The following is a 16,502-nucleotide window of genomic DNA, read 5'->3' as shown; positions in this document are numbered from 1 at the left end:
GTAAACCAACCTATTGTTTTTACAGGCAGATGGGCTGATTTGTGGATACGGCAGAGCACAAATGGCTAATTATGGACCAGAGGGTTATAGCCTCACTCCAGTTTAATAGCATCTTATCCCATAAGTAGGCCCAGTGTCCTCCCTGGAGTTAGTTGTGGAGCAAACTGCTATTCATTGTTAGGGAAGAACGGTCCAGTGGTTGGGGAACTAACCTGGGATTCAGTTGCCTTCTCTGGCACAGACTTGCCATGTGATCTTGAGCACTTTGTGCCTCAGTTCCTGCTCTGTCCTATTTTATGATCTTACCGATTGCTTAAATACTGCGCACATGGGAGGCATATTCGCGCCATAGGTAGAATACAGGTATCAGGCTTTGGCCATGTGACTGCAGCATAACCTTTTAACTTTGTTCATCACAATCAATATGGTATGATCAAACACACAGCAGCTATCTCCAGAAATAGAGTTTTTATGTTCCTGAAACAATAATGAACCCAACGCTGGCATTTTTTTCCCTTCACAGAGGAAAGTGTGTTTATCCTGCTGAGGTACAATAGAAACTAAGCTCTTTGTCTCATGTTGTATCCAAGATTTATTGCCATTTACCAAGCTTCATGCAAAGAGCAAGGGTTAATCTGTAGTGGTTTATATTTATTTTCATTAAAATTACAGATGTGTTGCCGGCACCCAGTGCCAGAGGCGAACAACAGCAGGGGGTTCGTTACCTGGTGTGTGTCACTCAATAATCACAACAGGGTGGAGAAGCAGAAAAGTTTATTTGCAGCTGCAAACAAGGTACAGGGAGAATAGAATCTCAAATCCTGCACTTTTATATTCCTTAATGCTACTGCACTACACATCAGCCAATTAAAACTTTGCACAAATTCTCTGCCTTCCTTATATGGGTTACAACAATATTTATTTCCTGCAACCTCTAACAAGCATTCCTAGCAACTTAAACAACCAGCACATTCTGTCTGGCCTTGTAGCTCTCTCTCCTGTTATCTTTAACTTGGCGTCACCAAACCTTACACTATAAGGCATTATCTACAACTGCAACATTGTTTTAAGAGCAAAAGAGCTTACTCCAACCAGCCAGGCCTGAATTCTATTAAGGGGGGTTGAGAAGAAGCCCTTAGGCCTTCAGCAGGGAGACCTCCTTGACCCTTATGGCCTTCCATCCCCTCAACTTAACTAATGGCCATGCCCTGGGGTCTCCAACAGATGGACCGAGGCAGTTCAGAAAACCTTGCAATAGCTGAACATTGGAGCATCCATATGCATATCTGAGTATAGACCCAGCATTCCACTGATGGGTCAAGTGTAGCACTTGAGTGAAAACAAAAACCTCACATAGAAGTTAGCGGTGCCATTCGTTCTGATGGTAAGGCAAGAGATAACAGCACAGCTTCCCAGGGAGACTTTTGGAGCACTTTACCAATACTATTTGTTTTAACCTCAGAACACCCCAGGCACCCTGATTCTCAGTTGTCCACTCTGACCATTCTGACCACACTAAAGACTTAAAGGAAAAAAGTCTGAACCTAAAATAAACTTCATTAAATAACTGACAGAAATGATCAATGCCACTTTTATACTTTCTGTGTACATTGCTCGTCCGTTTTAGCCTAACAATGGAGCACACACTATGAGCAAAATTTGGGCTGCTTATTTCAGAAAAAATTCAGATGGCAGACTGCAACATGGTGTCCTATCCTCCCTCTTTCTCCTGGCCAGGCCTCAGCCCTTTTCAAGATCTTCCCAAAACTGCCAACTAGAACTGGTTGGCAAATGGATTTCCCATCCCATGAAAAACACTGAGAATTGGGGGGGAGTCCCAAATTTGTGACAAAAAGCCACAGTTTTGAAATATTTCATTAAACTAAATTCTGAAACATCTTTTGTTCCAGGTCAATTGAAACATTTGAGATGAACTAGAAATGTTTCATTTTGATTTTGACCCTTTTTATTTTTACCTATATATTTAGGTAAAATAAATTTCAAAGTGAAACATTTTCATTCCGTAAATGCTGGAACAGGACACTCTGATGCTATCAAAATGAAAGCTTGTTGAAATCAATATGATTCCATTAAGAATTTTGGTTGGAGTGGCATTTTCTGAAGGAATTTTCAACCAGCTCTGTAGCTGAGAAGTTGCTGTTTAGGCCTTGTATCGCTAGTCTACAGGTTGAGCTTTGATGGTGTATTACCACACGTCTTAGCATGTTATCTACATGTTTTAGCGTCTATGTGCTCTGTGTATTCTGGACGGAGGATAAGAGATTGCACATGGTCTCTATCCTACTATAGAAAATGTGCTATCAATAGAATTATTAACAATATTCCCTATGTCATCTAAGGATCTTGTCACCATTTTGTTGCCTAGCAGTAACAAGCACATTCTGTGACCTGTTCTCCATCTAGTTTATTTTTAAAAAAAAGCCTCAAATAATGTATGTACGTAGTCTTGTTGAATAGATGGATGTGTTGAATCCATTGGCATTTACCCATCCTGTAAATAAAACCATCATTCTGGAAACGACTAATAATCAAGTAAGCAATTTACTTGCCTATCAGTCTGACCAAAACTGCATTTGCACATTTACTGTGACTGTTGCATGCAAATTTCCTACTAGGTCATCTAATAGTCAGAATCACTTTCAGTTAACTACACCAGCACAACTGTGTTTATTGGATATACTAACATTCGTAAATCTTAAAGCCAGAAGGGACCATTATGATCATCTAATTTTTTTCACTCAGGTCTCATGCACCACACCCAATAGGTTACAATGGAGAAGGGTGATGGAAGACATCTAAGACCCACCTACAGAGGAAGATCCTGGTGGGCATGCAGGGAGAGCCAAGCCTGCAGAGCCCAGTGGGCATCCAAGCCCACTCTGACCAGCCTGGGTCCTTGGAGCAGTGGCAAACTAGACTGGATCTGAGAACAAGTGGCTTCTTCCTCTGCTCTAGTGGCTGTCGCTCCTCCTCTGGCTGGTGGCTGCAGATGTCACTGCATCACTTCCATTCAGTTCACATTTTCAGAGTTTTTCTTTGCAAGCAGGAGGGAGTAGAAACATTTTTTGTTAAATGAAAGTTGAGGTTCTGATCCCATCACTGCACCAACCTGCATGGAAACTGGAGAGCGGAGCCTGCACTGCGGAAGGGAAGAGTCTGAAGGAGGCACCAGAAAGTTACTCTGTGCAGATGGTTAGGAATGCTAAGGTGCAGGAGGAGCAGCTCCAGCAATAGTTGCTCTAATAAGGAGCCAGTTTTGTTTAATAGAAATGGAATGTTCTCCTTAACCAGTCACATGTCTTCGTGCTCATACTCCTGCCTTAATCCAGCCCTAGCTTTGGGTGTGTCCAAACTTCACTGAGGGGAGACCAGAGGAGCACACTTACAGTGAACACCTAGCATGAGTAGCATCTCTCTGAGTTAGTCTCTCAAGTAGGCACTGAATTGTGGGTGGAGCTGAGAATACCACTCTCCTTTTCGCAATTCAAGCTCTGCTTTTGTGTCTATATTTGTTATTACCGTTGTCTTATGTCTCAGAGCCTTGTTAAGCTTGACTACAGTACATAATAAATGAATAACTGTAAAGACAAAGTCCTGAAAGAAGACGGTTGTATTTTAAAGATTTTTCCTTTAGCTTCTTAGGCACACAGAGTAATCCATGATTTTTTATTATCCACTGGTGGAACTTGTTATTGGAAATACATTCCTGATGGTTTTTGAGTACCTCTTAAAAACAGACAGCTGGGTTGTAAAGGAATATTTTCCTCTCCATAAAATATTAGACGCAACAATTAATATATCTCCTTATATTTCAGTTATCCCTTCCTCCTTTTACTGAAGACGAAGCATTAAGCACCTTATTCACCCACCACTGAAATAACATAATGGTTCAAGAACCTTCAAGTACGTGTTCGCCACCAGGAATAAAAAATGCAGCTCTTACAAGGGGCTTGCATAAACGGTTTGAAAAATAATTATTGGCGTTCCAATATCTTTGAAAGCTATTGATGTGCAACAAGAAGAGACACTCACTATATCAGCTACAATGTACTGCGTGTCCTTCAAATGATAAAGTAAAAGTGAGGAAGTGGTAATTTTGTCTTTGATGTGATCTAGCAATAAAGGTCTTCTCACCTTACTGCTTTCCTGAAAAGAAATATAAATACTGATGAACAGAGAACTGAATCATATCAAACCCTTGAATCAGTGAATGAGAAAGTTCTATTGCAAACATTAATAAGTTTATCCTCACAACACAGTCGTGTGAGGTGGGGAAGTTTCTATTAGCCTGGGATCTATGCAATACATATTTTAATTTGTTACAGTGTAAATAGCTTTGTGTTTCAATGAACACATGACTAGCTGTGGTGGTTGCAAAGTAAACCTTCCAAATATGACCCGAATGTAACAAATATAGTGTTGTTTCCTTGATTCTCTTCACAGCCTGAAACAATGGCTTGGAGAGATGTGAACTCCCCTGTCCCCCATTAATCTTATTAGGGTGTTAACTCTAATGCCCAGTGATGATACTTCAAATGTCCACATGAACTCTTTCACTGCTGAGTTTACTGAGCAGAATAGGGTAGGTGAAGCCCACTTGAAGTGGGAGCTGCTGGAGGGAAGGACTTATCTTCGTCTGTGAAGGGCCTAGCTCTCTGTTGCTGCTACAGCAGTGACCCAGGCCCTGCTAACTGGGAGAAGAAGCAGAGGCAAACCAAGACTAAAGAGATAATGTTAAATTTTTAGAACTTTGCAGGAGAGAACCCAAAAATTGTAGCAGGAGCATAAATACTATAGACTCTTAACTATAGTAACTACTAACTATAATATAGGTAGTATAGTTATAGTATGGTATAGTTATACTAAACTAACTATACTAACTATAAGTTACCACCTCGTTAACCTTGGCCAGCTTGTTCACACTACTCTGTGGGCAGTTACCACTAAATGCATCGTTATTAACAAGAAGAAAATAAATGACTCAATGGTATATTGCGTCACTTCGGAGAAAAATCAGCTTTTCCTTTCCTTGGTTGTAAGGCCAACTCCACTCTTGCTGTCCTATCCTGTGGTTCTCTTTGGCTTGTGGTGCTCCTTACATTCAACATTCCTGTGGCTGTACTCCTTTTCACTGAGTTTATCCATCAGCAGGATTTCTTCACCTAGTGGCCCTCACTTTTCCATTAGATACCTATGAACTGTATTCCTTCAACTGATGTTCAAACAGTCATTCTCTCTGCCAGGGGTGAAAGTAACTTAACGGACTCACCAGTATGCAGGGTGGCTAGGGTCCTGGGCAAGGTGTGGGGTTGGCGGGGGGGGGGGGGGGCGGGAGGCAGGCAGCTCTGGGTCCCCAGAAGGGGCAGGGCCTTGGGTGGAAGGGGCAGGGCTGGGGCCAGACTCCCCCAGCCAACCCTTCAGTGCTACCCAGCCTGCACCACCTGGGGCTCTGACGGCAATTTAAAGGGCCCCGGGCTTCTGGGCCCTTTTAAATCACCGCCGGAGCCCTGGGGTAGCAGCAGCCGGGAGCCCCGGGGCTCCGGTGACAATTTAAAGGGCCAGGCGCTCCGGCCACTGCTGGGAGCTCCGGGCTCTTTTAAATCGCTGGGTCCTGGGGCAGCTGCCCCTTTTGCCCCCCACCCATCAGCGGTGCGCCGGTACGCTTTCTTACCGGTACACTGTACCAAACCGCAACAGCTTACTTTCACCTCTACTCTCTGCTCATATACTTCAGGTCCTTTTGCAGTTGGGCTTCTTGTTTGCTGTTTTCAGGACCTGTTTTCATCTAATGCAGCTTTTTGATCAATTCCTTTTTTCACCAATTACATTTCCTTTCAGATTTTTTCCCTTGATACTCTCCACTACATCTATAGATTTTATCTCCCACTACATGCCTCTCTAATAGTGTCTGCCCAGTTCTATTCTTTCTGCTTCTTCTGACCTGGAACCATTTCTATTTTCCTTCTCTTTCCTTCTTCTCTCTTCCCAATCCCCTACTTTTACACTCCTATTCTTCTCTTACGACCTCGCCTCCTACCCCAGCTCTGGTTCATCCACTAACTCAGCATCTAGATTCTTCTCCTTCCCTCCTCCTTCTCTAACCTTGTCTTGCCTTCTGATGTCATCTGAGCCCCTTCCCTAGCTTGGGCTACTCTCCCCCTGGCTATTCCCATCCCAGGACAGCATTCCATGCTGTTGCATCACAGCACTTCATAGCACCTCGCGAACTCAAAACTGCAGCAGGTGCCGGTGCTGAGGGCAGGGTTTCTACATGACCTTCGCAGCAGCCCAATGCTGTTCCATCTGGGGCGCTAATGTTGTAAGAAAAAAAAATATTTCTAAACAAAAGGTTGTTTTCACTATCATTTAAAAAAAATTTAATTGAGACATTTCTAAGGTTAGTAAAACTCTTTTTTTGGTACAAAATCCATATTTTGGGCCAAAATCGACCTTAAGATAACCCTGTTAAGAAAAATTCTGTTTAGGTGCAGCCTAAGGATAATTATTATTTTCAAGCTTTGTTTCGTCATCTAACTCATGAATTCTAGCACTACCTGAAAACCTTGGGGCCCAGTCCTGCGCTTAGAAATTGAACCTGCAAATACTTAAAGCACCTTAGTAACTTTGTCAACCTGAGTTGCTAAGTGCCCGCAGGATTGTGGCAAAGGGAATCTCGCTATTGACTTCATCGGTCCCCAGGTTTTAAATAGAAATATATGGGCCTAAATTTTCAAAAGTGACTAGGGCCTCAATTTGGAATGTTTAACTTAAGGGCATGTTAAAGGGGCCTGATTTTCCAGAAATGCTGGGAACTCCCCCATTTTTACGGCTTTGAAAAATCCAGACATGTATTCAATAGAGAAATGAATCCTTCAGCTTTGTTAACAGCCTAAATTTTCACATGCTGTTCAAAGAAAATGTTGCATACAAGTGAATAAGTATTTTTCTCAGATACGTGTAGAAATTTCTTTAAAAAGTAAATCATGAAGCTTTCTCGCTCTATGTAAAACGCCTTTATATACAGTAACACACTGAAGAATGCAACTGCAAGAGTAACCAACAGAATGGAAGACGATGGTGGCTCATGAGTGCCCCCTAAAGTTCTTGCCAAATACAATGTATTTCAAAGGATGGCCGAGCCAGGCTATCAATTCAGGTAATAATGAAAGACTGGCTGGTAGCCAAACAGTAAAGATGCCTTGATAGTGAAAATTGAAGTAAAATAGCTTAGAAAATGTCACCAAAGGGATTTTTAAAAGCAAAAGATAAGGAAAGGCAAAAGTCTAATTATCAGTTAAAAGCAAACAAATAAAAAAAGACACTTCCCCTACCACTGAGGTTACAGCAAATAAAACTTCCACATACATTTTTATTGCACTCAGTACATGCTCTCTGTAAGGATGAAACAGTTGTCAGTAAAGTCTGATTTAGTCCTCTGACATTAACTGAATTAATAAACAGCATGAAAAAATATCTGTATTTCCTGAGAAGAAGTACTCTTCTTTGCATAAAGCAGCCAAACACCTGTGTCTCAAGCTATTGGGATCAACATTTTCGATAGGCCATAGTTACAGATGAGCAGGAATTTGAAGTTTAGAAGAATGGAACTCATCTTTGGATCAAAAATTATATTCACATCATATTAAAATTTAGCACGCTGACATTTGTCAGACTGTCAGTCAAATGAGTGCTTAGGAACATATCTCTGCACCAACCTTAATATAGTGGCATACACCTACTAGAGCCAGGAAATTCAGAGTTTTAAGGCTAAAATTCTGTGTTGATTGGCACCAATTTTTTCCCCACAATGTTGCAATGTGCTATAGTGTTCGCTTTCCCTTTGAATTTCATGGTTTGTAACACAGTATTAATGTTATTTAACCATGAATTTTTTATCTACAGATTTCTGCTCTTTTAATGTTTTCTTTTTAAACCATGCTTCCTAAATAATGTCTATTAAGGCACAGTACTTACAGTATCCAAGAAATTAGGGAAAGTTCCTTTAAAGTAATTTCAGTGATTCAGGTGGTCATATATAGACAAATCAATTTTATTCAGACGTCAACTATCCAAAATACTCATTCATTAGAAATGAAGTCATTTCCCCTGGTATTTATCACATATGAGAGAGCCCCCCAGGTACATGCATGCCTGCACACACACACACACGTATTCAAAACCCAAATCATTATTCGGAATATTTTTTTTGTCTTCCCACACTTACATATTTTAAGTTTGACTATGTTTAGTATTAGTTTGAATCAGTAAAACAAGTGTGTGTGTGTGTGTGTGTGTGTAAAATTAAAATTGTGTATTCTGCCCCTGTTTATCGTATATTGTTGTGTATGGACATTATTCACCTGAAAGCCTAATTATTCTGTTTGGCTAACTCTATATTTTGTACATTTCTAACTTAGAACTTGTTTGGTATTTATCCTTTTTATGTGAATTTAGTAATTAATTTGTTCACTTAATATCACAATAGGTTATAATACCTATTAGGTTATAATGGCTCTTTTTGGAATTGTTAGAGTCACAGAAACATGTGTATGTTTTACAATTTATAAAGCAGATATTGAACCTGATAGGTAGTCATATAAGATCTCTGAAGGGGCAAGTATGGTCTATCATTTCATTTTTCTGTTTGACCTAATAAACGATATCCCATGTTTCCCACACATATTTAGATGCAAAAATACTTAAAATATTTCTGTTGCAAAATGAGTGTATAATAGAGCACCCTAAAACATAAACCAAAGGTTTCAATAAAATAACCTGGCTGGTTCTAAGAACTTGGATAGATAGAGTAATCCAAATTTTGGAGAGCATTAGCTCACATTACAGAACAGTACATAGCAAAAAAAAAATTTTTTTAAATAGTGTTTTCATAAATCAGCTAATCAAAACATCTCAGACCTTTTTCTTCATCAATCTGTATGTAAGTGAGTTATTTGGTTAAAGAATACACCTACACTGACTCTCCCGTGAAAAATGTCTCTACAAGCTTAAAAGGCCAGGTAATAAATTCAGATGGGGGTTAGTGGAGCAGGGAGCTATAGCAAAACGCTAACTACAGTTGTGGTGTGAATTGTGCTGTTGTTAGAGTTCTATCCTGTGAGGTACTAAGCACTGAGCTACTACTGATGTCAGTTGGAATTGAGGATGCTTTTCAGGATTGGACATAGAGGGGCAAATTTTGACCGTATTGAAATCAACGGCAAATTTCTGACATCAAGTGGGACTGGTGTCACATTTTTAATGATTTATGCAGTAAAGAAGTGTAATACCTTAAACAAACATCTGTTTTTGATTAACGTAGATGACAGAAAAGCAAATTATTAATTATATTTGTCTTTCTGTATGGAGATAGGTTATTTTGATTATCCAAAAATGTCAACATACAGCAAAAGCCCACACTTCCATAATACGCCTCTAATTCCAGTGCTACCTTTTTTTCCTTCTCTTATAAAGAAAACTGAAGCCACCCCATAAATTAGCAGGAAAACCATAAATACTTTTTTCGTTAACCACAAATGGCTCTTTTCACAAAGAAATAGCTCACATATGTCCTAAATATGTTCAGTTTCATTAGGCAGCAAAGGCACTGTGGATTTGATAGTTTATTCAAAAAGAAAACAAGGTGCACATATGCACAGTGCAAGTTTACAAGAATGGGTATAACTGAGACATTTGCAGATTGCAAAAGAGAGATACTTGGGCATGCCAATTAAATGTAGTAACTTCATATAACATTTCCACCCAAATTAATAATACCTCAGCTCTTTTCTTCCATAAATCGCAAAGCACTTTACAAAAAAAAAAGTCAGGACATTATTCCCATTTTAAGAACGAGGAAACGGAGGTACAGAGGGGTGAAGCGACTTGCCTGAAGTCACCCCTTGCACTACAATTAGCCAGAATAATGTAAATTTTGGTCTCACCATAGGGTACTCATCCTTCACACAGAAAGGAAACAGTTTCTCCCTAGAGCAAAGGACAGGCTAGTATATTTTAAAAAATATATCTGTTGTTACAGCAACTTCATGTCTGAGAGAGAATTAAATAAAATGACTTGAGTTAGCAGACTGCTGCAAAATGAACATTCATTCTAGCACCAAACAGCTTGATTCCCTTATTGTCCACTTTTTATTCACTCTGGTCAAAATTCATCTCTGAGCAGATGGACAGCACAAAGCTTATGACTGGTTTCAGAATAGCAGCCGTGTTATTCTGAATCCGCAAAAAGAAAAGGAGGACTTGTGGCACCTTAAAGACTAACACATTTATCTGAGCATAAGCTTTCGTGAGCTACAGCTCACTTCATCGGATGCATTCAGTGGAAAATACAGTGGGGAGATTTATATACACAGAGAACATGAAACAAAGCTTATGCATCCCTTATGTCCACATAATATGGTGTAGGTAGCACTTAGCCTTGAATAGTCTATCTGTGTAAGCGTGAAAGCTTGTGTCGCTCACCATCAGAAGTTGGTCCAATAAAAGATATTACCTCACCCACCTTGTCTCTTTGATATCTGCACTAATGTCAATTTCATTCTGTATAAACATGGGTTTTGTTTACACAAACGTTTAAGGACTGGTTGTTCTTTGTACCAATGCCCTTCTTTGCAAACAAAGGTACTCCTCAGAACTGATCAAAAATTTGGTAATTTGAAATATTTTGGTGAAAAGTTGATTGAAATGTTTCAATGGTTTGAAAATTCATATTTTTTAATGTTGAGAAAATTTTCACAAAATGTTTGCCCTTTCTTTTGAGCGGGTCTTGTATTCACTATTGACTAGATGTTGTTTAAAATGTTTCAGTCATCTGAGCAGAAACAATACCATATGATGTAGATGACACACCAGCCCCACCCTTCAGATATATTTAAACAGCACCCCTGTTCACAATGCAATAACCTTGTCGTGGGGGTCTAAAACCAAACTTTTAGTCCACATTAAAAACATAATCTCAGCAAATTAAATCCTGCCTCATCAAAGTTAATCGGAGTTGTGAGATCGATGTCAATAGTGCCAGGATTTCACCCATATTCTATTAGAACTACAGTTATAGGAAAACTTTTTAGTGATCTGAAATACATTTGATTTATTTTAATTAAATTATTGGTGGAGGTTGCATTGTTCCTCAATTCCCGTCACTTTTTGTAAAAGACAAGTAGCACTGAGAAAATTTATGATAAATGTTTGATTTCTTGCCACATGCACACTAACGATTGCATTTGATAATACCAGTATAAACTTGGCTTTTTTGAGCTACCATACTGCTGGAACTTGGACACATTCTCAGGTAGCAAAGTGCTATTGTCAATATTTGATTCAAAATTCTAACAATTCAAACTTGCCCAACTTTGAGTACATAGTCCTTCCATGAAAAATGCAACATTTCTTTTACATTTTTTCATATATGTGAACATTTTAAAGCTTTGCAAAAACATGTTTTTCCATCATTCTGAATCCAGCAAAAAATGTTATTGTGGCTTTTGGAGGTACATTCCTGAGCTGGACTAACTGAGTTTCATCACATGATTGAAATCAAATTATATTTCTTTGGCAGCTTATATTGTGGCATCAAAGACCCAGTCTGGATCCCACCACCGAAGCTTGAGCCCTTCTCAACTGCACTCAATATATGTGACATTCTGAGATAAAGCCCACACAGGAAATAAATGCCACAGAGACCTACAAGTCAATATTTTTTAAAGAGACATGCTAAATTGGGCATAAAAGAATGGCAAGCACATGGGTAAAATTTACATGGCAAAGTGGCCTTTCTGAGATGGAATAATCATTTATGTTTACAGGAAGGAATTGCTTTATGAAAATATTCATATGACAGATTTTTCATATTATCTGTAGCACAAATCTAACCACAAGTTCCTTAGTACAGAAAAGGAAACCCATTTGGAAGGATGAATGATAGGGAAATGTATTGTATGGCTAAAATGTAACCAGTGAAGTATAGCAAAGAATCTTAAACCCACTCTAGATTTTTATATTATATTAGGAATAAGTTTAAATTCTGGTCGCTGTACTGTATAAATACACCTGTTAATCTTAGTCTGCTACAATAATGTTCACACAGAAAAGCAAGATGTACAACCGTGACAGTCATGATCTTAGCCAATACCAGAAATTGAACCAAAGATTGCATGAGTTTCAACAACTTGAGCTAAACAGGGTCTAACAGCTTCATATCCTCTGTGGATCAGTGACACCACAATTCACTGAATCAAATTCATATCATGAATGAAGCCATCCCCCTCACAGTCCAAAGCACTGTCAATTTTTTGTTGAAGATATTTTTGCTACAAGCAAATAAACCACTGCAAATCCAATGTAACCATATTTACAAAAATAAGGCATAAGATCCTGTCAGCAGAGCTTTTACTCTTTGTATCACCTGCTTTCCTGGTGGACAAGTTGTTCTCAGGGTTTTCTGGGGCTTAAGCATCCTCTTGTTTAGATTTTGCAAGGCGTTTAGGGTCTCTTTAACTCTAAATTCATCTGAACCTTAATGCCTGATCCTTCAGTGGCTGCACACTCATAACTCCCAGTGACTAATGATACATAGACAAGCAGAAGGATGAGAGCTGGTTGAAATTGTCTCTCTTTCACTGAAAAAAAGAAGGGAAGATGTAAACATTTTGGTAAAATTGAGGGGGGGGGGGTTAAATTTATTTTTGAAAACCCAACATTTTTAATTATTTTTTTTTTTTGGTTGAAAACAGTTTTTTGAAGATCAATTTTTTTCCCAGTTTTGTTTTTTTCATTTTGGAAAAAAAAACCAAAAGTCTGGCATAAAAAATTGATTTTTTTTAAACCAACTCAGATAAGAACAGAAGGTGGAGTGTGCCAGTGATCCGATTCTTGGAGGCAGCACCACACAGAAAATAGGGCTTATTTCACTTCACCTACTGATTTTTGGGCAGGGGTGATAGAGAAATAGACATGTCAGAAACTAGCACATGCCACCACTCTGGTTTGCCCTTGGCTATATGGCAGAGCAGGGGCATGGTGTGTGAGACTCCAGAAGGGTCATGTACTAGTTGCCCTGCAGGCAGACATATTCAGGGTATTTGTTGGCTGACTACAGAAAGACAAACAAAAACTTGGGAGGGACAGTCTCATAGTTATGCAAGGGCAGGCATACTTGTACCAGAGCTCCTACAGGGCTTGATCCAGACCCCACTGAGGTCAATGGAAAGACTCTTATTCACTTCAGTAGGCTTTGAATCAGGCAACCTGCCTCTAGTGTGTCACAACTTTAGTTGGTCTTTCTGTCTCCCCCAGTCACTGGGGCCACATGAACCACGGAAATTAAGCACGTTCAGACAGACAACTGCAAGATGAGAAATGCTGCTGTTATCTCATCAGGCCTGCACGTGCCCATTCTCCTTCCACAAATGAATGCCATGTTTTCTTTCACCCTCTTTTTAATCCCCAAGACTGTACCCACAGCTGGAGACTGGATGCCACACCTCCCATTCCCACCAGCTCAATGGTCTTTGGGAAGGAGCATCCACCTTCCTGCTCCGGACCAGCTCCTTCTGTCTCCAGCCTGAAGGAGAGAAGATCCCCAAATGCTTCTTGTCGGGAAGGAACTCGGCCTACAAGTATTTCACATAACATAGGGGGCACTCTGTTTATTTAAAACAACAAACTTCTTTGCAGATCTGGCACCAGCACTCAGGGACTACATGGGGATCATAGAATTATCTACCCAGACAGACAATGTGCAGAGCCATAGTGATTCTTTCATTGCCAGCATGATGCGGTTGATTAGCAATCATGGCACCCATAGGAATCTGGAATCACGGAAGATGGAAGATCAGGAATCACATAGATTTGCTGAAATGGCAACAGCACCATCACTTGTTAGAAGTGGCCTATAAAGAGCTACTCACAAGAAGCCATTTGTGATGCACACTAAGACATTTCACTCGTCCTACAGACCCCAGGAACACACTGCATATTCTTCAGCGCCATCTGCTGGCACCTCCTCTATTAACTATTTACTCAATGCATGTATCGCTTTTGTAGGGCACAGCTGCAATTGACTTTTGACCCACTCAGGCAACATGCATGATACAGTAACACACTGGATGTTATGACATACTACATACATCATACTAGAGCTGTGAATTTTTAAAAAAACATTCTTATTTAAAATTAGTATTGATTTTTAGCTCTTTGGGGCAGGGACTGTCTTTTCATTGTATGTGTGGGCCATGCCAAACACAACGACGGCTCTGATCCCCCTACTGGGGCCGATGGGTGCTATACCACAATACAAAGAGCATATAATAATAATGCATGTCTGGAGGGGCAAAGCAATTACAAAATCATATCAAAGAGCAACCCATTAAAAATCTATTGGACACTGTTGTGAAAACAATCAGTAGCGTTTGGATGTCCCCTAGTGATTGCTACTGAAATTAAAGCCCCTGACCCCATCCCAAATGTATTTGATTAAAATGTTTATTTAAAATAAGCTCTCAGTGTATTTTACAGTCATATTAGGGTGGCATTTATGTCTACAGCTTCACCCCTTCTTTAGGTCTGCAGAGACTCCCCACCAAAGCTAATGCTGCATGGGTCAGCATCAACATAGGCAAGTTTTCTCTACAAAGGCAAAACACCCTTAATGAAGGGGAGGAGGTGTGAGGTTAGCAACCAGTGAGGGAATATATGGGAGCAGGGCCAAGCTTCCAGTGAAACTGGGGAAGACTGAGAGCAACACAGATACACAGGACTTGGACTTGGCATCCAGTGAACCCCCGGAGGTCTGTGGGACAATCCCCACTGCCATTTCCATAGGATGGGACAAGCTTCTCACTTCACCCTCCCATCCCTAAACACTCACCCTCTGATAGACACTCTCCAGGGAAACTCAGAGTGCAAACACGTGGGATTTCTGTACGCGCTCATGACAGGGTGAATCCTGGCCACAGTAAATCCCAGCTGTCACCATGTAGCAGGTTCTTCCACAATCATGAAAACAATGTTTTTATTTTTCTTATGAAAAAATACCATTCGCTTCATACACTGCATATGTTTCCAATCTGCATTAGTTATTGAGAGGATATTAGGTCTAAATTAAGGGGAAATATCACACATAGATGTGTCTTCCTACCATCCAGGCACAACCCCCTACATTTTCAATGTGGCAGGTAGATTTAGTTCCATGACTCCCCAAAGTCAGTGGAAATTTATGAGGTTGACCCTCCCCCATAAGACTTTAAAGATGTGCCCTGTGTCACACATGTAACTATTCAGGGGGAGGGGAAATGAGGGGAGAATTACATATTACATGCACAGAGTCTTTTTGTAAAAAGAAAAGGAGTACTTGTGGCACCTTAGAGACTAACCAGTTTATTTGAGCATGAGCTTTCGTGAGCTACAGCTCACTTCATCGGATGCATATGCTATGCATCCGATGAAGTGAGCTGTAGCTCACGAAAGCTCATGCTCAAATAAACTGGTTAGTCTCTAAGGTGCCACAAGTACTCCTTTTCTTTTTACAAAAACAGACTAACACGGCTGTTACTCTGAAAAGAGTCTTTTTGGTTTAGTTTGGGGTTTTGCTCATTTATTTTGCAAGTCAAGGGTTAATGTGCCAAATTCCTCAGGATCTACCAAGCAAACATTGCCCATCTCTGAGTTTTAAATTATACCAAGTAGAATAAAACTGGGAAAAAATCATCATTGTTAGTGGAGCTGTGCCAGGAACTACTATGTCCCCTGGAGTTCACAGTTTGTTTAGGCAAAGGCCTTGCTGAATTTAGTGCTTTTGAACACACAGAAAGTTTGGTTAGGACAATGCTAAAGCAGCCTGTTTCTCAGATGACTTTTACCTTATGGCTTGAAGTGCTATGAATACTTTGGCGATGGTTGTTATAGAAAGCCCTAAGATAGATAGATGCTTACCAAGATATTCCCTTTATAATACGGTTGGACTCAGAGAAAAAAAGGACAATTTATGAGTTCTTTATCACAAAAAGGTGGTTTCATAGAATTTATTTATTTTGAAATCAGCATTTCAGAGAAAGTACAGCAGCCCAGGATTTACCATGAGTTGCCTCATTTAAATCACTTACACGGAACACATTCCTTAGAAATAAAGAAAGCACATTCCTAAAATATACAGGGAACGGTTTTCTAAGGGGCTCCAAAATTAAAGGATTTGTAAGAAATGACTCCATTATTATTTGTTGATGGTATAAAGCCCCGTCATGTTTTAGACAGTTTGGCCATTTGTGTTTAAGCCGCTGATTTGTGGCAGAAAGGCAGTTGTAAAACAGAAAATCAGATGCGCTGCCGAGAAATCCCTTTACAAGAATGATTGAAGATCAATAACAAGCAGACTGTGTACAGCAGTGGCTTCAATTTTTTCTAAATACAGGCCTTATACTAACAATGCTTTTAGATGGGCACTGTCTGTTTCATAACCTTTGCGAAAT

The 16,502-nt window shown here is 39.9% G+C and overlaps 1 long non-coding RNA gene across 1 annotated transcript in view; it reads left to right on the top strand.

Moving 5' to 3' along the window:
- The window catches only part of LOC122462406, an 82,872-nt gene extending 79,260 nt beyond the window's left edge, over positions 1-3,612 (top strand). Inside the window, exon 2 of the long non-coding RNA XR_006284933.1 lies at positions 2,764-3,612. This is a non-coding gene — a long non-coding RNA (uncharacterized LOC122462406). The remainder of the gene's footprint in view (positions 1-2,763) is intronic.
- The last annotated feature ends 12,890 nt before the right edge of the window (positions 3,613-16,502 follow it).

Source organism: Chelonia mydas, chromosome 11, assembly GCF_015237465.2.
Source record: "Chelonia mydas isolate rCheMyd1 chromosome 11, rCheMyd1.pri.v2, whole genome shotgun sequence".
Classification (NCBI taxonomy): Eukaryota; Metazoa; Chordata; order Testudines; family Cheloniidae; genus Chelonia; species Chelonia mydas.
The sequence above is the reverse complement of the archived record's forward strand: the minus strand, read 5'-3'. Positions and strand labels throughout refer to the sequence as shown.